General features: G+C 52.4%; 1 protein-coding gene across 10 annotated transcripts in view; it reads right to left on the minus strand.

Moving 5' to 3' along the window:
- Positions 1–15,188, minus strand: part of CAPN15 (calpain 15) — a 61,352-nt gene extending 46,164 nt beyond the window's left edge. For 2 of the 10 annotated variants that reach the window (XM_049791014.1, XM_049791006.1), the window contains exons 1-4: positions 15,110–15,188; positions 9,048–9,448; positions 8,770–8,956; positions 6,107–6,147 (exon numbers count right to left, since the gene is read on the minus strand). The gene's annotated coding sequence lies outside the window, so the exon portion shown is untranslated. The other 8 variants (XM_049791013.1, XM_049791010.1, XM_049791015.1 and 5 more) reach the window with 6 other exon arrangements.
- Positions 15,189–21,167: the final 5,979 nt, after the last annotated feature.

A 21,167-nucleotide genomic window follows, 5' to 3' on the forward strand; every position in this document is an offset into this window, starting at 1 on the left:
TCTAACTGGAGACATCAGTTGTCCCACACCTGCAGCGTCTCTGCCTTTTCTGCCGCAGCCTTTCACAGCTGCCCCATCCCGAGCGCTGGACGTGCTCCAGCAGCCACACTGCACAGCAGCAGCAAAGGCACAGGGGATGCAACTAAGAGACCTGCTAGAAGAACAAACTCTGTCTCTTACCTCAAGACTTGGGTTCTACCATGACAAAAGTAAATAAATAAAGGCAAGATGGGTAGAAACACAGCCCCGTACAGTTCACCACAGGCTGAGCAAAACAGAGGGCAGGATGCTCAGTCAGTTAATAGCCTTCCTACCCCCTCAAGCAGACCTAAACTGCCAAATAAAGCAATTCCACAGGCTGGTTCAAGACCACTTTCTCAGCTGACTCTCAAGCTGGAAAAGTAGAACCCTTTGCTTCATTCACCTACACACGGAAACGCCAGTTTTAGCTCACCACAACAGGCGAGAGACATGCCTGCTGCCCTCATTACTGCTGGTTCCCAATGTGTTGCTTGTGTCTTGGCCCGTCCTCCTCTGCCAGGTCTGCACCAGGGAGTCTAAGCAGGCAGCTCAACGCAAACACTCTGCAGGGAGAGAAGAGGCTGGGAGTCCTGCTTTAAAGCGGTGCGGTAAAACTCCACAGTGGGTGGAGCTGGGGAGAGGAAGGCATCTATAAATAGGTGTAGGATAACCTAGCTAAGTCGTAGTGATCTCCAAGACTGTCTGGTCTAAGTGGGCTGCTTGCCTGCAAGTGCTGTGTGAAATCGGATTTCTCCAGGCAAAGCAGTAAATCCTTTTCTTCAGGGTCACCCCTCATGCCAGGTGAGAGCAGCCAGTGAACAATATTTAGGGGGGAACATTGGCCCAAGGAGGTGAGAGGGCAAACCTGTCCGGAAACAGGAGGAGTGGCAGCATTACAGCTCAATGCAAAGCATGTACGTGCTCGCCATGCTGAGCCAGAAAATGCCTTTGGCCAACACTAAACAAATGAAGAACCTGCAAGAAGTAAAAGTGAGAATGAAAACTACACTCTAGTAAGGGAAGGGGTCAATTAAAGAAGGCTACAAAGAAGAAAACCTCTCTGGAAGCACTCAGCCTTATTTTTGAGGAACTTCTCCCACTGGGCAGGGAGATGGCCCAGGAGATGCCCTGCAGGCACATTGCCCACGCTGAGCAGGGGAGGCTTCAGCCATGGAAGGGGAGCAAACTGCCAAGAGTTCCTCTGCCTTGGCAGGAGGGAGCAGGATTTTCCTTCTAATTAATAAAGCACTGCTTCCACCTATCTAATCAGGAGAGGAAGCAACAATGTGAACACATTGAAGTGTCTTGAGAAGGGTGGATCTCACTCATGGAAATTAACAGTTAAGCACCTTAGCAAGATGCTGAGTTTGGGTTTTGTATTTTTGCCCGGTGCAGCTGCAATAATTACCAGGTTTCAGCTGATGTTTTTTAACTGCTCCGGAAATATTGTTTCCAAAATAAAACCAGATTTGATCTTTCCATCCCCAAGCCCAAGCTTGCACCTGCTTACCCTGATCTGTTGTACGTGATGCAGACCCTTCCTCAAATTGCCCCACCACCACCCTGATCAGCAGGCACTTACAGCAAGTTCAGGACAGCAAAGCTCTCCCATGGAGGTTCCTCTTGCTGCCAGGACAGCATAGTCGTCACCTGGAAGCTTCCAGATAAACCCTATTCCTCAACAGCACTCAGCAGTGCTGACCCTTTGGGCCCCAGCTCTTCTGTCACGCCACCCAAAGCAAAGCAGGCAGGAAGGGTGGGGATCTGGGTCTGCCCAACCCCCTTTCCTTCCCTCTGGCTTCAAAGTAGGTTTTGGCTCTGAAAAGAGGAAAAAAAAAAAAAAAAAAAAAAAAAAAGGAAGTAGCCCACGTGTTTCAATGTATCTAGGATGTTTCAGGATCAACATTTCCTAGGATCCTCCTAGGATCAGCCCCAAGCTCTTCTCTTTGGCACACAGCAGGAAGAAGAGACAGAGGTCCCTGGAGCTGCTCCAGCCCACCGAGTAAACCAGTGAAGCAGACTCACCCCAGTTGGTCCCATGTGCAGAAGCCCCCTCCTTGTGATGGGATACCCCACACATTCCTTTTCTTATTATTTATTCATCCATGCAGCACAAGCCACCTCAGCTCCTGCCTGAGTTTTCCAGCCTCTCTTGGTTCTCAGCCTCCCAGGCTCAGGGACAAGACTTTGTCACTTCATTAATTCCTCCACTCCCCCAACCTATAAATAAAGTCACCTCTGAGCTACCCCCTTGCTGCAGGGAAGATCCAGCAATGAAAACACAGCCAACCCGCACACCAGACAGCTCTTGTCTGAGGTGCTGGGCCAGCAGCTGGCCCAGGAGAAGCCACACCACGTACCTGGGGGAAGAACATCCCTCAAAGCTGTGCCCAGAGGAAGCCACATAGCAGGAGGCTTTCTTCTAGGGCTGAAGCTGCAAGTACCAGCCCTTCTCCTCCCTGTGCTGTGTGAACTCTGCTGCCTGGGGGCTGGCTAAAACGGGTTGGGACCTGCTACCCCCTCAGCAGTAAAGGAGGAGCTCTCTGCTCTCACTTGCATGCAACCTGCTGCTTGCAGGGAGAAATAAGGGTTCCTGAAGAGCTTTGAATGTCCAGTCCCCACACACAGCCCTGGCAGGAGCAGCCTCCTCTCTGGGGACTGCAGGATGTGACTCACACATCCTTAAACACAAAACACAAACTAGTTCAGGGGCAGATGAGTGCAGCTGGAGGAGCTGTGGCTGATTTAGGGCATCAAGCTGGAGGAGGCCACTTCATACACCATAAAGACATGGCCAACTCTTGGCCCTCTACCAGTCTTGCCACCATGCACAGCAGGAGATCTCCCCATGTACCATTGAAGGAGGTGCATGCTCACAGGGTCCAGGGTAATCAGCAAACAGTGTGCAGGGACGGGTAAGGTACACAGAATGAGACATGTCAGAGTAAGAAGGTTATAAAGTCACAATGTCGGCATAAGAAGGTTATAAAGCCACAGAGGTGGTCAGGCATGGGATAACTAAAGAAGGATGCAGAGTGGAGACCTGATGGTGTGCCATGCCAACCAAGCAAGGAAAAGAAGCTCAAGCATTTGTGTGCACAGCAAAGTGATACACAGCCAGGCTCCCAGCTCCACTAGGCAGGGTGGCAGAACCTGAGGACGTGCAAAGCCAGGTACTGGCACCAAGCAGAGCGTGACTTGTATTGACCAGGCTGAGAAGACCCTGATAAAAGAAATAACCCCAGGGGAGGAAAGGTGAACAATCTCTCTTCTTCCACAAGGCAGGGGGGGAAGAACAGACAAGCAACAAGACATCCACCTCAGACAGATGCAGTACAGACTGAAATCCAAGATGCTAAACACCGACCCAATGAGAGCTCCACAGCTCAAGTGCGGCAAGAGCTCCCGTGATCACCTGCTGGATCTCTGTTGCAAAGCAGTCAAGCAAACTGGAATGCTCCACTTTGAGCAGGTGACTTGCACAAAGCTGGTGTCTTGGTGACAGGAAACAAAGTTTTGCTGCTCTTTCTTCCTGCCCTCACCTGCCAAGCCAGCACTACAAGGCAGCCAGAGCACTGCAGTCTTGGCAGGAAATTAAGGTGTCAGCAAGCTCCAGTTCCTTGCAAGGCTTCTCGCAGGGAGGGGTGGGAAGGTACCTCCAAGGACAGACTGAGGCATAGGTATAACAGGAAGGACGGGCCAGTGGTTGACACACCCAGCTGGGACATGGCAGGCTTTTTCAACCCTCATGCTCTACCACAGAGCTTCCCGTGTGACTCGGGGCATAGTCCTCTGACTCAGAAAGCACAGCCTTACCTCCCAGGGCCAAGAAGTCTTCAGGTTCGCAAGGCACTAGGATGACAGGCAGTGCGCCAGCACCACAAATGGGAGGACAGGGAAAATGGAGAGAAGGGTAAAACTTGCCCACCCAAGTGTTTGTTATGGGGCAGCAGGGCTGAGAGAAGAGAGGCGAGTCAGGTGTTCTGGCCTTAGAGGAAATCTAGGGGACTGGAAGCTGCCAATGAGCTATTTTCCAAATCACAGCAAGAAACAAGATTGGTGCACTACTTGCAGGGATATCATTAGATGAAATTAGCTGCCTGGAAACAGATTTCCAGATGGGCTTTTAATGAGGTAACAAGATAATTTAACCTGGAGTCCTAGAGCAGCACAGAACAGGACCTCACGCTTCATGCTACACTTTAGCAAAGTCCAGAACAGCAGCACATCTTTCTGGCCATGGACATTAACATGCAAAGGCAAGCTAGAGGATCTTTACCTTCTTTTGGCTGCCTTGAAACTGGTTCTGGCCCAACTTTAACACAGAAGAAACTCATGCACAGCAGCTGAGTTGGGCTGAGCTGCATTTAATGCCCAGCACTGACTCTTCATAAGTATGCAGGCAGAGGAAGAAGTGTTCAAAGCCTGAAGCGAAAGATTGATACGAAAAGTAGATTTATTCCAGAGCCAGCTTAGCCACAAACCAACTAGCGTCAAAGTCTGAAAAAAGTTTCTTCTTCTCCCTTGCACATCTAACCAGTGACAGATTATCCAGTGAGCTACTGGAAATCTGTCACGGTCACTTTGAGAGAGGGGATTATACAGATTTGAAAGGGCAATCAACATCTTAATTACAAGCTACAGGGAGAAAGAGGGAGAAGCAGTAGCCAGGAAGGTTTCTTCAAAATAAGGGTTAACTTCAAAACCCATCTCCATTGACAACTGAAGAGCAGGAAGGTCCTTTTCTGAGTAAGCATGAAAACGGCAACAAAGGCACTGCAAAAGAAGGGTCTGAATGCACACACACTTAAAAAAAACAACAAAAAAACCAGCAAAACCCACAACCAAATCTCTGAAACCCTAATGCTCTATTAAGTCAATTAACACTGCTTCAATGAAGTGAAACGAGCTGCTTGTATCCTCCAGTTTACTAGCCAATTGTGGCTGACTTTTCAGTGCAGTGTTAACAAAGCGTGTGTGGGCTGGCATGGTTCGTCTCATTAGCAACATCGCGGTAATGCCACAAAAAGAAAGACAAGGGGAATAAACAAAACAAGACAAGCCACAGCATCCAATCTTGGGAAGCTTTGCCAGCGGATCTAATTTCCAGATCTTTTCCTCCCTGTATTTATAATCCTTGTAGCAGAGTTCTGTCATCCTACTCAGCCCACAGACTGCCCCAGCTACAAAAGATGCCAGGCTGAAAAATCACCTCGACAGACTGCCTGCTGAGACCAGTTGCATTATACAAACAGGAAGCTTTTACTTGCCTGCTACCAATATGCTATAGATTTAATGGGAAGTAGCATAAGCAGGGATGCTTTGCAGGAAGAACACAGACACGGGACTCTTGCCAGGAAAAATGCATCTTGAGTAACACATGTGCTCTTAGTTTCCTCTTTTTTTCAGGAAGGTTTAACTACACTCTGGGTTACCCAGCAGCAATAAAACATTTTTTTTCTCCTTTCTCACTTATAGCAGAGTGTTGATTGGTAAACAGCAGATCTTCCTGTCTGAGGCTGTGCCAGCCTGTGCAGAACAGAACTGTTGTTATTGCACATTCACAGCTAGAGATAAACATGAATAAGAGCCACAAGTGAAGAGCCAGTGCCTGGCTCTTCAATACATTGCTTTATCAGGTTCACCTTGATTCAACTGTTTCTGACAACATCTCTCCCTCCTGAAGGGGCAAGATGGCACAAGTAGCAAGGACAAACATTAAAAAAAAGAAGACAGAAGTGACAGTAGCGCAAAAAGTGCTTTTCTGTACTTGCTAACATTCACAAACTGGGCAGCTCAGAACTCCACCTGCACTCAAAAGCACAACACGGAAATAAATGGGCCCACCAAAACCAACCTCCCCAAAAGAAGCAATGGAAAAACAAAGTAGCTTTCAACATATTTCTCAGGAAAAATCTGCATCGAGAGCCATGACTGGTGCAGGACATAAAGGTTACAACAAACCAGGGAAGGAAAAAAATTTGCAAGTCATCTCTCATCTGCAAGATGACACCCTGCAGTGGCACAAGTACAATAAACCAGCCCAAGAAAACTGGATACTGGAAGTCAGAGGAGGGTTTCTAACCTTTCAAAGAGCAGATCTCTGGACCAGCTGCTCCAGAAGCACTGGGGAAAAAAGCACAGAGTTAGTTCCAACAATTCGTTCCTGGACAAACTCATGACCTGCACAAGATGACTGTCTTCAGCAATAGGGAGCTGGACTTGATGACCCATGAAGTTCCTCCCAATCACTCAGCAAGCTGAATTAACAGTGGGCTATAGGTGCTCAGGCATAGCACAAACATGAGGTCATACCCAAAAGGACATCAGGGATTGTATCTTCAGATCATGCTAAGCTGACAGGTAAGCAGATGAAGAGCTGGCCACTGCAGAAGGGAGGGGAAGAGAGTTGCAGCAAGATGTGGAGTCTCACAGCCAGTGAAAACCCACAGCACATACTTGGAAAGCAAAGTCTCAGAGACAGGAGGTGGAGAGGATGTCCCCTGAGCACACTGTCCACAGACACTCCAGCCACAGCTTTAATTCTAACATGGATTAGACAGACAGTAAATATGTAATTCATCCAAGCCACATCCAGCTGTATCCCGTGCTAGAGACAGCTCCCAGTCTCCACTGCACTGCTCCGTCCAGAGCCATAAGGGCTCTTTTCACAGGGGCAGCAGTACCTGGGTGCCTCCTTCTGCCATTTGTATGCAGTTTGGACTTTCCGGACACCATGTCCCAGTTTCCAACCAACCGGCCTAGATTTAAACCACCATGTCTCTGGCTGCGCCTCAGGCAAGCACAGAGGTAGGATACACCTGACAGACAACAGCGGCATTTGGCACTTCCATCAGAAACAACCAGGAGATAAAAGCATAAGAAACGCCAAGAACTGCACAAAAGGCTGCCGACTTCTCTGTAAGCACAGGGAACCAGGACACCACAGGGGAGGTGGGACAGGGAGAATGAAACCCAGGAGGCAAGAAGATAGTTTCTCTTCTAGCACAGCTCCGTGCTATAACCTAATAGAGAAGCATCACATTACTGCTCAGCCCTCTCCACCTCCAGATTACAAATGTACTCTGTACAGGGCCGTCCTGAAAAACAAATTAATCCTTCTGCACACTGATGTCATAGCCATGCCATTATTTCTGTTAGGAGACAATATTGTAATTGAAATTATATGACTGGAATAATACCTGGTACAACTGAAGTGACAGAGATATAACAGCGCCTGACACCGCTATGATACTCCCCTTTCCTCACCAGAGTAGCTATACTGGCTTACTGTCTCCATCACAAGCAGCTTTAGCTACACCAATACAGCTGAAACTGTAGGATGCGTTCAATTACACAACGCCTTAAGCAATATTTGCCCATGAGAGCAGTTATTTGAACAAATATAATGATCACATGAGGAAAATGCTATACTCTTAAGATGAGAGGGCTGAAACATAATGCAGATACTTTGAGTAAGAAGCTGCCTTTGCTACAGCAAAGCCAGCCCTAACAGACCATCCAACACACCTCCCTGCACAGTGATGGAGCTGGTCCCTTAACCAAGACCAGCCGGCTGCATCCTGAACCCATGTTAACCCAAAGAGGCAGATGGAGAGGAGATCATGTTACAGGAGTCACTCTCAAATGCTTTGCAAGACATATCCAGCTGCCTTAGCCTCATGTGGTGATACAGAACCCCAACCTGCCCTCCACCAGGCTCTGCTTGCTAAAGCACCTTGCATGGCAAGGTCAGGCAACAGGAACAAGGGCTTTGCACACCTGCAGCAGCATTCGCAAGACACTCCGAGGCTGTATCAAAACTGATCCAAGAGCACAAATGTTACTTCATCCCTCCCACAGTTAAGAACTAGCCATGGTGCAGATCTCAGCCAACACCTGCCTGGTGACAGTCACCACTCAAAGGCCAGAATGCTCACGGCCTGGCTTCATTGACCCCAAACTGTAGGAGATTCCTGCAGCACTTCCACTGAGGCTGGACAGCAAAGTCACATGGAGACTCCAGCTAGCCTGTACGCATCCAGGCAGACCAGATCGGCCAACACACAGCATGCTAGCATCCATTCCATTAACCCAAAGCCCTGGCCTGGATAAGGCCACACATCAGCCTAGCTCATTTGAACACAAGGACAACGCCATCAGACACTCTCCTGCAGCAGACACTGCAAGCATATCCCAAAGGTACAAGCTCAGACTGGCTTCCCACCACCTCATCCTGTCTCTGCAGAGCAGGCTCTGAATCGCCAGGCTGAAAGCAGCCCAGCCACCTAAGGTATAACACAGTCATCTCTCTGTACCAGTCCTGGGCTGGGAACTGGCACAGCATTGTGGTTATTGCAGGCAAAGCAATGCAGAGTTTCTTAGATTAATTTATTTCCCTGCCCTTGCTCTGCCTCACACACCCGGGGACAGTCATGCAGTTTCCACAGCTTAAGATTGCGAGGTCCTGGAAGACCCCACATTTTCTCTTCCGCTCCTACAGTTTCTTCTTCACCATAAGAAAACCAGGAGATGCCAGTATCCCCACCCATAAGAGTACATGGCCTTAACGCAGACAGTAAGAGAGGGCAACACTCAAAGAAGGAATCAAAACAAGGAAGAAAGACAAGAACGAGAGGCGTGGGAGACAAGAAGTGGGGTAACCGTGCTTACAAACCAGAGGAGAAAAGGTCTTTCAGCCCCTCCCAGCCCATCACGGAGCGAAGTGCAGTCAGAAAAGCCTCTCACCCAACACAGTTTCTGCTCTGCAGGTCCAATGCCCAGTTGGTGTGAACTCAGCCTGGTGTCCCTGGAATCAAACGGCTGCTGTTGGCACCAGCTGAGCAGCCCGGTTGGAGAAGCATGCTAGATGGTCTCTGCACAGAGCTGCTGGTAGCACACCAAGCCTGCTAGAAGGAGCGGCTGCTGCACCAAGCTGCCAAACAGAGAGGAAAGAAAGGCACATAAGGATAAATGGCTGGTGATACTCTGGGCTGATCAGCATCACACCAGCACATGCAACCAACCTCACATTTTAGATCACTCAATCAGCATCCACTCGAACTACAGCTGTCAGAAGGCTCTGTGCTTCCTGCTGCATCTGGCTGGCAATGAGCTGGAGCTTGGTCCCGCCTGGAGACAGGAACCGGCCTGCTTTTGGGTCAACTCAGATTCTTCACTCGTGATTTCAGAACCTTTGGCGGTGACTTTATATTTCTGTTCCCACCACTGGCCTTAGTCTCTCTGACGGCGGCTGCTGTTTAGCATTCTGGTGAGAGCTGTCGTCGTACCAGGTAATGTAACACCTCACGAGCACAGCAGGATCTTAACAATAAGGATTCTGGACAGCTCTCGACAATTAGCAACAGGGCAGGATCTCCCAAGGGGTCTGGATGCGAACGTAGGGATGTCTGGAGGGGCACACTGCCTGAATGTTGAAATACAGAAACAGATGTTAATTACTTTGCATGACCAGGACATCGTTAGCAGTTACATCTACTGGAAATTCAAAAGTACAAATTCCTCTGATTATGTCAAACGTGCCCATCCCACCCCAAGAAGGCATGATGTTTGAATACCTGCCTCGACAAACCTCCCTCCCCCAAGACATTTCCCCTTCCTCCTTCATAATCTCTGCTCTCAAAACAACCCATTTAATGAAATTCATGCTCTGTGAAAGTGCTGTCTCCTTTGGGACGGGCTTTTATCAGATGGAGGCAACAAGAACCCTTGTCCATAACTGTTTGGCTCACCGGCACACTCTCACTTTCTCTATTTTAGATCAGAGAGGGAGCAAAAAAGCAAATGAGAATTCAGCCAGAACAACGTGATCACTGAGGCGCTTTGGGAGCACAGCAGAAGCATGCAAGAGCAATGACCTGGTTCTGCCCCCACCACCTTGTCCACTCTCTCCACAGCCACACCACCAGATGCAGCAGGATGCCCCTGGGGTAGGTTATGGTAAATTCACAAAGAGCTTTTGTCTTCCAGCACTCTGCACCAATGAGATTTCGAGGCACTGGGGAAAAGATGACCTGTAGTGAACACCCAGACATGTGCTGCTAATGGAGTCAAACCAGCAAATGCAGAATGTTATGGAGTGGGCAAGAGACACCATGCAGGGACCAGTAAAAAGTAAATACGGGACTCATTGAGGTTCAAAAGGACCACCCTGATCCTTTTAGCCCAAGGGTCTGTACAGCACTGGCTACATAGGGAACTCCTGGCCCACAGCATCTCCAAGGCACTCAGACAGTTGACCCGCTCCTGCTCACTGGAAAGGCTTAAGGCTTAGGAGAGCTAAAGCGAGAGCGAGACAAACACCAGAGGATGGAGTACCCCACAAATGCCTACGTCAGTCTACGTGACACCACAGCATTTTTCTTGCAGGAGATGTGCTTCCATACACATGGGCTAGAAAGAGAAACCGCTTAACAACCAGCAGCTTAAAATAAAACCTTTTGGCTGTGCTGAAATTCTAAGGACTGCCCGAGCTCTGCCTGCTGGCCTGAATCTTGCAGGCAGGTGACCGATACGGACAAGCTGGAGAGCAAGACCTTGACCACATCAGTGCTGCAGCCTCTCTGGAGAGCAGAGCTGCCACAGAGCGGGAGGACGCAGCCCAGCACGCAAGGACCCTCGTGCTGTGTTCCCACTTCCACGGACCAGCACAAATACAGGGGAGTTAACTTGCTACCCAGCAAAGCTGTCTGAGAGTTAGCTTCTCTGCAAACCTCTTTGTTACAGGAGCAGAAGGACCTTCTGCTGCCAGAGGAACACAACACAAGTTGGGAAGCTGCCTGTGATATCCTCAGTAAACCAAAGTCATCTGGGCTGGTGCTGGGAACAAGATGCTGAAGGGAAAACTTCAGTGCTGCAGGAAGTGCCACATTAGAAATGCAGCTGGGCAATGTCACCAGAGGGGGACGACACCTTTTTGTAAGGTCTCAGTCTCTATTTTACCAAAGCAAATGTGTATTGATAACCCTGCAGCTTTGGTAAGGGCTGCTAATCCCAGGAATGGGGCAAGACACCAGCTTGGCCTCCCTGACACAGTGCAATAGCCACCCTCCTCTAATGCTGACGCTGTTCAGGCCAACAGCATTTAGCGAGCGTCCTGGCTTGCTACAAAAGGGGCTGCATTGCAGGAACAGAAAAGCTATTTCTTTTTTTATGAACACACATTAGAGTTTACACCATTGGCAAAGTGCAGAGGCATGCATTTGTAGAGGAACAGAGAAATGGTGCCAATACTGTTTTTAATGTGCAAGCCTAAAGACTCAGCTTCAGTTTTTAGAAATCAAACTTGATCATCTCAAGCTGGCAAAAATAGCCCCGTGTTCCCTCAAGTTATTTTCTTTTCAACTAGGCAGGGTACAGCACAATAGGAAATATCAGCAGTAATGTACTCAACCTCCAGAAACCCAAAGGGCCAATTCTAGCAACCCACGGCAGCTTTCCAATCCTCCCTGATCTATTTGCTGGAGTTAGACTGAAAATCATGCTGCCCCCAAGCCATTCAGCAAACTCCACGTCCCGCTAATTACATCAATATAAATGTATTATCTCGGCTGTCAAACATTGGCTGCCTGAACAGGACTACACTCTGCAATGTAAATGCAGGAAAACAATTGCTCTTTCTGCTGGTGACACATTTCTTTGGCTCTTATTTCCTTTCCAGGGCTCCCCCTTCCTTCTGCCCAGGCACCAGGGCAGCAGCATTTTTTTCCAGAGCAAGAGCAAGAGGAAACAGCACACAAAACCCCTCCTCATCTTTTAAGCAGCCAAACGAGCAAATTTTGGGAACATCACCAGCATTTCCTATCAGGCAACCTGAGAGCTGCCAAGGCATGTAAGGAAGGGAGCTGTGAAGGCAAGAGTTAAAAGTTTCTCCTGCGCAGGCAACAGCCCTTCTGCCTCCCTTGGCTTCCTCAGCTGCCATTGCTAAATACAAGGCAAGCATCAACACTCCAAATAGCAATGACAGTGCGACAGAAATTCAGTAGCAGCCTGCTCCTCCCTGCCCAGCTTGGTGACGGTGGCCTGGAAAGGGCTGCATACTCAGACAGGGTCCAACTGCAACCGCAAGGTTGAGGCAAATGCAGGCAGATCCAGGAGGCTTCTGGGGAGCAGGCAGACAGCACGTCTCGCTCTGAAGAGTGGGATTATGATGGAAAATGAGGAGGAAGCCACTGACTCACCTGTCCCACCCGCATAAGCAGCTTTCCCAAGGCTGCACTGTATATGACCTTTCTCAGAGCCCCAAGTTCCAGCAAATCGGCTGTGCACAAGTTTCTTCCCAGCACTGTGTGCTAGGAGACAGCCATCTCGGCAGGACACAGCGCTCTGATACGCACTTTCCAAATCAGCCTCCTCTCTCCCTGCCCCCGGGTCTGACTGCAGGCAGCCACAGCCCTTCGGTCCAGCCTCCCCCTGTTTTGTAAAGACCCTCACTTCAAGAAATGCCACAGGATCCTTCCCAGACCCCTCTGCTCACAGAAAAGGTCACAATGAACCCAGAAATGAACAAAAACCTGGCTTCTGATGAAGCGGGAAGATGGGAGGAAAAAAGCATTTCTCCCACTTGCATCTCACCTGAGAGCAGATGACATTCCCACCAGCAGAGATCAGCACAGCCATGTCCGCACACGCCGGCCTGGGGACTGGCTGGGTCTCTCTCTAGGTCTCACGTGCAACCACTGCAAACTTGGCAAGCTCCCACAAAACCTCAGGGACAGAGAAAAGCAGCGTATTTTCCACAAGATAAAGCCAATCGTGCTCAGTTGGCTGAGGCAACACCAGGGCCCAGGCCATTTCCTTCTGCAAAGCTAGTGGTATTCAGAGAAAAGATAAAGGGTGCCCAGAGCAAAGATAAAGGGTGCCCTGTGGACAGCCCAGGAGAGCGGCGGGGTAATCAGTGCATCTCACGAGGGCATCCAGGCCCCTCCACAGGGTCACCCAGCCCTTCCGCTACCATGAGACAGCTCCAAGTCTGGACAGGACGCCTGACCTTTTTTATGTGCAACTTTAGCAGTTTTGTGTTGTTTTTCAATACTTATTCCGATTCAAAAGACATTATGCCTGGCCTACGCCTTGGGTTCCCTTACGCAGCAAGTCATCAGGCTCAAGGAGGCTGCTTGCTTTCCTGCCAAAGTAATATGGCTTAGCCAACACAGCAAGTCACATCAAACCTTCAAAGGCCTCTCCAGCCCTCCAACCCCACCCGGGGAAGGGAGCAATGTTGGGTCTTGCCTTCTGCCTTCAACTGTTAAAGCCTTGGACACAAACAGAAGCTGATGCAACTTTAAACTAGTTAATATCACCACGTACATAAAATCATGGCAATTTGAATCATGCCTGTCTGACACATGTTGTGCTACCGCAGCTTGTTCCTCAGGCAGAGCTCAGTCCTGCTCTGCTTCACTTATGGGAACAAGCCAGTCTGTTCAGCAGTGGGTCTCAAGAAATGGCCACACAAAAGCCACCGGCAGACTTGCAGCGTCACAGGAGGCCGATCTGCCATTGGGCCACCCTCCCACCGCAGGTCTGCTCCAGTCTAGGAGAGGTGGCAGCTCAGTGTACAGCCCTGAAGCACAAGTCCCTACAAGTCCCAGGTGACAATGTGCAAAGTATGGCAAGATCTCTGTGTTCAGATTAACAAGGGCTACAGTCTGGGACCTGCAGCCTATCTCCATCAGCCAGCGGCTGCGACCTGCACCGCTCATCTCCACCTCGGCTCCCTCTAAACGCATCTCCTGGTCTCCACTACCTCCAGACTGACCCACAGCAGCGCACTGCTGTCCATGCACCAACACCCCAGGCCATGTACAGTAAGCACTTCTCAGATAACCTTCTGTCCGACCATGAAAAACCACCCATCCGCATCCTGGGCCTGAAGGCCTACGGAGCACTGAGCACCAGCTGAGATTTCGATCTGAAAAATCGCTTGGACGAGACAATATGACATTTCAAACACAACGTGCATGTTATTTGATCTCCCCCAACAGCTCACCAGATGATCACCCCAAAACATTTGTTTCTTGGTGCTTGGGAGGGAAGGGATGTAGCCCAGAAGCAGGCGCAGGGAGAGGAGAGGAGAGTTACTCAGAAAATGGAGAGGCTAGCCAGCATACAGAGAGCCTTTTCCATCCACTGTAAGAGACTTCTGCATCCAGCATCTGGAGGCTGACTTGCTTACAGCTGCAGCTGAGCTGACGTGCAGTAAAATCCAGGGGACTTGATGAGGCACCGGGGCCCGAAGCAGCCTAGGATGCTTCAAAGACCCAAGCATAAGAGCCAGCCAAGCAATTCTAAAGGGCAAACTCACAAATGCTTTAGCAACCCTGCACAAAACCCAGCTTAGCCCCCAGCAGACGGGTTTCTAACCTGGAGGTTAGAGTGCAGACCTGAAGGACAGGCGTCCCTGGTTCTCTCGGGGGCTCTGCCGTGGTCCAGCCCCTGAGCCGGCACTCAGCAGTACCGTGCCCGTTCACTACCATAAGCGAGGCTTACCTGCCCGAGAGGAGAACCGGGAGGTTCGATCTCCCTGTACCGAGACCAGAGCGCACTGCAAGGGCTGGGCGCAGGCAGGTAAGGCGTTGCAGCACGGGCATTCACGAAGCCTCTCCCGTCTCCCCGCTGCTGCCGCACGACTCCCGAGTTCGTTAAAACCCCGTCGGGGCTGAGGTACGAGGAGGGCAGCCGCAGCCTCACGTCACCTCGCAAACCCCGGCTAAGGCACCCCAACAGCCGCAGACCCCCGAGGCGGGATTCCCGGCTTGCCCCAGCAGCGGGACCCCGACACCGGTCCCCCCTCCCCGGCCTCCAGGCCCGGCTCCCGTCGCCGACCACCCCCACCCCCCCCCACCGCCCGCGGCCGGCCGGGCTCGGGCCCACCGGCAACAGGTGGTGCGGGGCGGCCCGGGGGAGGCCGGGGCCCAGCCGAAAGGCTCCGACCGGGAGAACGCCGACCCGGCGGCGCTGGTGCGAGCCACGGCCCGCGGGGCTGCGGCGGGAGGCCCCGGGCGGCCCATCTCCACCTCCCCCGCGCTCCCGGAGGCCCCCGCCGCCCCCCGCCGCCGCCGCTTACCTGGGGCTGGAGGCGGCCGCGCTGCTGCTCGCGTCCCCCACCCCGGCCCCGCACTTTCCCCCGGGCAGAGCAACTTCCACCCCCTCCCTCCCGCCCGCCCGCCCGCCGCGGAGCCCGGCCGCTCCGCCGGCGCCTTCCTCCCGCTCCGCCGCCGGCCCGGCCTGCCCCGGAGTCCCCGAGCCCGCCCTTACGCCGGCGCCGTGGCGTAGCGCCCCATCCCGGCCTCCGGGCGCTACGGCGCGGAAACAGCGCAGAGGCCGTCGTGAATAGCGCGGGGGGACTACAAGCCCCGAGGGGCGCCGCGCGGAGGAAACGGAAGGCGGCGGCCCTGAGCGGGGCGCACCGGGAGCGGTGGTTCGGGGCCGGGGCGCGGCCGGCGGGGGTCCCCCGGCGGGCGGAGGGACCGGCGGGGAGCGGGAGGCGGCGAGGAGCGGCCGGTAGCGGCGGCCCTTGCCTTGAGGGGAGGACTACAAGTCCCAGGGTGCTTTGCGGCCGGCGGGAGCCCACCGCCTCGGGGCGGGGGACGAGGCCAGACCCGGCCCGGCCCGGCGGGCCCCGGGTCTCCGGTCACTCGGGGGCCGTGGGTACGGACGGAGGGTTCGTGCGCGGTTCTGAGCTCTCGAGCGGAGGCGGCCGTTTCTTCCGAGGCTACGTGAGCCCCTAAGCGTGTCCCGACGCCGCGGGGGGAGCGGCCCTCATCTGCTTCCCCCCGGGCGGGCAGCGTTAGGAGATGGAGGATTAGGGCTCGGGCGTTCCCGGTGCAGAGATCAGAAGCCCGGGGCTGAGCAAAGCCGGGCTGCCCGGCCTTCCCGCTGCACGGCCAGCCCAGCCGCCTTGGAAGAAGCCGCTGAACCCTGGCTAATTACAGCTCTTAACGACCTGGCAGCACATGAAGCCAACCTGAAACCGGCAGGGAGTTGCCCGGGCCCTCCGGGCGATGAGCAGCCATGCTTCAGCTTCGGCTGGCAAGGAGCCGTACCGGCGGGGAGGTGGAGAGCGTGGGTGCGCAGCGGCGGGAGCCTCCCGAAAGCTCTCGCTCGTGAACCGCAGCCTTTGGGTGCTGCGAAGCCAGCGCTTGAGGTGCTGCCGGGCTGCCAGGTAGGGCCTGCTCTTCAAATCTACATCCCATCGCTTTTTTGAGATCACGGACGTCCCAACCCAGGCCCCTGCCAGACTCACCTGTTCAAGAAGCAGCTTCAAACCCTCCCGCCCCGCTGAGGTGAGAAGCGGGAGCAGTTCATGCAGCAGCACCTGCTGAGCTCGGGGTGCAGGGGTGCTCCCCTCCCAGAGTCGCAAGCGAAAATGGGAAGGGGGATCCCAGATGTGAATCGGCCAAGCTGGGCCGGCACGCACGGATGTGAAATAAGTGGTCGTTGTTCCAGTAAAGGCAGCGTTGCTCATGCCACCGCACTTGAAGAGGGGATTCATGGTTGCTAAATGAAAAAGGACGGCTGCTTAATAGGGGAAATGTTATCTTTAGGCTGTTGGACCCTCTCCAAAGTGGACCTGAGGCTTTCTGTGCGGGCAGTTGACGGGACTTGTGATAGCAACACATTTGGGAGACCTGTCAGTCTTCCATAAAGATGATGCAGGGACCAAAAGCCAAGTGGATAGCTTTTGCTTCTGTTTGTAACTGCTAGTTGTATCAATGCATTTGTCTGTAGACAGATCTTTTCCATAGGCTACAGAAGCAGCTCTCCCTTTGTTCTTCAGGGGTGGAGCAGGGGAGAAACAGTCCCCTGCTGCCCTCACTCACAGGTGGGTTTCCTGGACTGGGGAAATCACAGGGCTCGGTGCTCCCCCAGTGCCCTGCCTGTGCCCAAGGAAAGCACAGGGCAGGTATCCCAGCACGTGGCCCTGCGTGGGCATGTGGAGCAGCACCCCAAAATGGCCAGTGGGGTTCCTCCGCCCATTGTAGGGGAAAAACCTGTCAGAATCCCCTGGGGAAAGGGTGAAGTTGGGCTTAGAATGAAACCACTGGCTACACCACAGTGGCCATTTTGAGTAAGATCCATCACTATCTAAACTACTGAGTGTTACCTATAACAGGAGCTTGGGCACTCAGCTCACAGTGACGCATTTGGAGACCATTCAGTGCCTGCACATTGGCATCTGGTGACACGTGAGGTACCTTATGGTGTCCGTGATGTCCACACAGGTCTGGCACACGTCACACGAGACCTATTGGATGTCCTCATCCTTGGTATCTTCAACCTTACCGAATAGCAGTAGGAGATGAGGAAGGATCCTCAAAGCAGCTAAAGTGTCTCTGCACGCTTACGTGTGAGCAAGTGAATTAAGTCCCTTTTGTTATGCATATGATTATTAATTGAGACGTGAGAAGTATGACTGCATAGTACTGAGTGAAGAAAGGAGTGGTGGTGACGCTGCATACTCAGTGTGGGTTTCAACATCGTATCTACATGTCACGAAAAAAACAACTGCTGACATCCAGCTCTTCTGGTGTGATGGGGGAGCTCCTGGCTGAAATAATGTTATCAGCTTGGTCCTCTGTATTTGGAGAATAAACGTATAAGACTAACGTTGCCCAGTTACAAAGCGATTTCAAGTAGTGGATGAATGCTAGCATGTTCTGTTAGGAAGTCACATGAACTGGGATTCACATCACCTAATTTTAGATGTATTATAAACTGAGGCATGTAAATTGTACTGGCCATCACATCTTCGTCTATGACCAATGGAGAAAGACAGAGGGTGCCAGTTACTCCAGAAAAGTTTCTATTTCTGTCGTTAATTATAAAGAGAATCAAACATTTGGCCGACGCAGCAGAGGCATCAATATTTCAGTGAACTGCATTCCTGGAAACTAATGCCTTAGTAGCACTGAAAGCCTCGCTGAAGGCAAGGCGAATGTCATCCACTGCTCTGCCCTGATCAAACTTCATCATCTTATCACAGAAAGCAATCGCATTTTTCAGGCACTGTAACTCCACGCTGATTGTTCCCCATTTTTTCCTCCTCCACCTGCCATGCCTTCTGAAAGTCATTCCATCTTTTTACCCAGGGACTGAAGCGAAGCTGGCTGCCCTGTAGCTGCCCAAGTAATCCTGAGCCTTTTTTGACAATGGTGCAAAACTTGCTTTCCCCAAATCATGAAGGGTTCCCCCCCCCATCACCACAACTTTTCAAAGCTGATAGAGAGCCGCTCTGCAAGAGCAGCAGCCAGTTCTCCCAGCGCCCCAGGCTGCAGCCTGTCTGGCCCCATGGACTTGCACAGTCAAGATCCAACAAGCAAACACCTCACAGGTCCCAGTGTATGTCAGCCTAGACACAGGCATTGATGAGATGGCTCCATATCTTCAGTGTCTCCTCCTCCAGTAAATGAACTTGCCTAGCACTGTGTGTGAGCTAGTACACAAAGGGATACCCTGTGGGGTGGGAGAAACTGGGAGCTCACCCAGAGCAGACCAGTAGTTACAGAAATGTAATGCTTGACTAAATATATATTTATTACATATATATGTGTATCTATCACTGATCAGAGTGATATTTTTTTTTTAGCTAGTAGGGACCTCAAAAGAAATTTCTATAGAAGATGTACTCCTGTGTTTACATGTATGTGTATGGTGTATGCCTGTGTAACACAGAGGACATTTAAGGGAACGATATTCTACAAACCCAGAGGAGTTTTGATTTCATTGTCAAGATAATGCATCACCCACATTTAGCGCAAGTCAGAAATGAGACTCAAAGAATTTGCGAGGTGTAACAGAGGCCCAGAGGCCCGAAGAGACTACTGTATTTGTAGAGAGGCACATTCATTGCACAGGTCCAGCACGCTGTCAGCAGTGTGGTGTCTTACAGCGGGTAGGTAGTGCTCCTGCTCAGCGAGTGCCACGTGCTGTCTTCGTCAGTGGGACAGGCAAGGCGGTGATGATGAATGCTCCTGCTGTAACTGTGCCGGCACATGTTCCATGTCCTGTATTGTCTTTTTTTGGTGGGGTTGTGACACTCAAACCCCTCCCTGTTTGAGGGAGAGGTATCCATTCCCTCTACTCGGGGAGGGTTATCTGTTCCAAAATGCCCAGGTGATCCCAGGGTTCTACAAGCCGACCCAGACCAGTCCTTGAGACTTGGGACCGAGTCTGTGGCCTAGAACAGCCAGCTGAGCCCCACACTGTAGGGCTGTGGGGGATCGGGGTGGCTCTAGGGGTGCTGGAGCTGTGGGGGATGTTCATGGACCTCTGGGAGTGCTAAGAATTCCCTGTAGTCCTGAGGGGGGCGGGGGAAGGGGGCTCTCACTAGAGAAGGAGAGGTGTCAGGGCTTCCTTGGGGGAATCTGGGAGCCCTAGGGGTATCAGGCATCCCCATGGGTGTGGGGTGTCCTCAGGAGATGTCAGAGTCCCCACTTCCTCACAAGCATTGCAGAAGCATGCAGGGGGACCTTGGAGATGTGGGGCACCCCAACCAGTCTCTCCTTAGTGGGGTGGGGGTGTCAGGGGACCCTAGGGAGGTGGGGCATCCCCAGCAGTCACTCACCAGTGGGGCAGTGGACTCGGTGTTATCCCTGGGGCATGGCATGTGTAGGTGGGGTCCAGGGGAAGCCTCCCCGTCTGCGGTGCCATCGGGGTCGGCCAGGCTGAGCAGCAGCAAGTTGGTGCAGGCAAAGGTTCTCTTCAGGGTGCAGCAGTTTGGGGGAGGAGGGCTCCTGGGGAACTCCACACTGGTAGGACTGACGCACCGTGGGGCAGAGGTAGTGACAGGGACCCCCATGGCCATGGGAAGGAAGCAGAGGTCTCAGCCCCCCTGCAGCCCCCAGAACTCCTCTATTAACCCCACTGCCCCTCTATTGCCACTGATAACTCTCAATAGCCCCCATCAACCCTCCAGTCTCTCCCCTCCCCAGTGCCCCCGAACAGCCCCCGCTGGCTCTCCAGCTCCCCCAGAGACCCTCAAGCTTCCCCAGTGCCCCCCTCCAGAGCCTCCCAGTGATGACCCGCAGGATCCTGCTGCCCCCTCACAGCCCACAACTGCCCCTCCACTTTATTTCCCACTTGCTGTCCCACCCTGAGCTGCCTATTACCTGAGGAAAGAGACAGCTGCAGGCTTGGCGAGGCCCTGGGGAGCACCCAGTTCCAGCAGGGGCTTGGGGGCTGCGGGCTGAGCAGGGGTGCCTGACTTGGGGTCCGTGGCCTCCATGAGCTCTGTCGACTGCAGGAGAGTTTTCACCCCTGCATTGCCCATGGCTCTGTTGGTGCAAGTCCCTACCAGAGGGGTTACAAGGGGTCTGGCTGCCCCTGGGCACAGCAGGGGGGCTCCTGCCTGTCACCTTGACCTCACAAGCACTGGCTATACTGGTCACACATGGTTCCATGAGGTCATGAGAGGGGCTTCTGTCCCAGCCCCTCCCCTTACATTCCTCAGGTTACCCTTTGGATTGCTGGTTTAACCTTTTCTATACCCAAAGTAGCCACCAAAACACTTAGAATTGTAGAATATCTCAAGTTGGAAGGATCCATAAGGATCATCAACTCCAACTCCCTGTTCATCAAGAGGCCAGTCTTCCCCAGTACAAAGCGCCTCAGGTACATGGGGCCTGTGAGGGCAGGAAGACCACAACTCAGAAAGGGCTGAAGACAGAGGAGGAAGTGCTAAAGGGTAAAGAATAAAGAGGTTTTGGCAGCAGTGCCACTTGGGCTACCCTCTCTTGGCAGAGAAGTGGGATGACATGGGTGGAAGCTTAATTTTCACTGGAAGTCTCTGTCAGAACTGGTTGGTAGAAAAGGGCTTGCTAGACTGGAAGAGGACAGCGGTTGTGTGTGCGTGCAGGAGCTCACCGTGACACCTTTCCTCTGAGCAGACTACTCCACAACCCCCTGGGACCTATAGCATCTCTCCTGTTACTATAAGGCCCACGTTGTCCTGCTGCCACATCTTGTCAGGTCAGACAAGGAAGTTGAGGCGGGGGGGCGGGGGGGGAATCAGAGATCACCAGGGCTTAGCAATCAAACTCACCAAATGCAAAAGAAACTCCCATGTGAGGAGCAAGTGGAATAATGTGGACTAAGGAGAAAGTAAATGACAGACAAGCTGAGGC

Source organism: Accipiter gentilis, chromosome 33, assembly GCF_929443795.1.
Source record: "Accipiter gentilis chromosome 33, bAccGen1.1, whole genome shotgun sequence".
Taxonomy (NCBI): Eukaryota; Metazoa; Chordata; class Aves; order Accipitriformes; family Accipitridae; genus Astur; species Astur gentilis.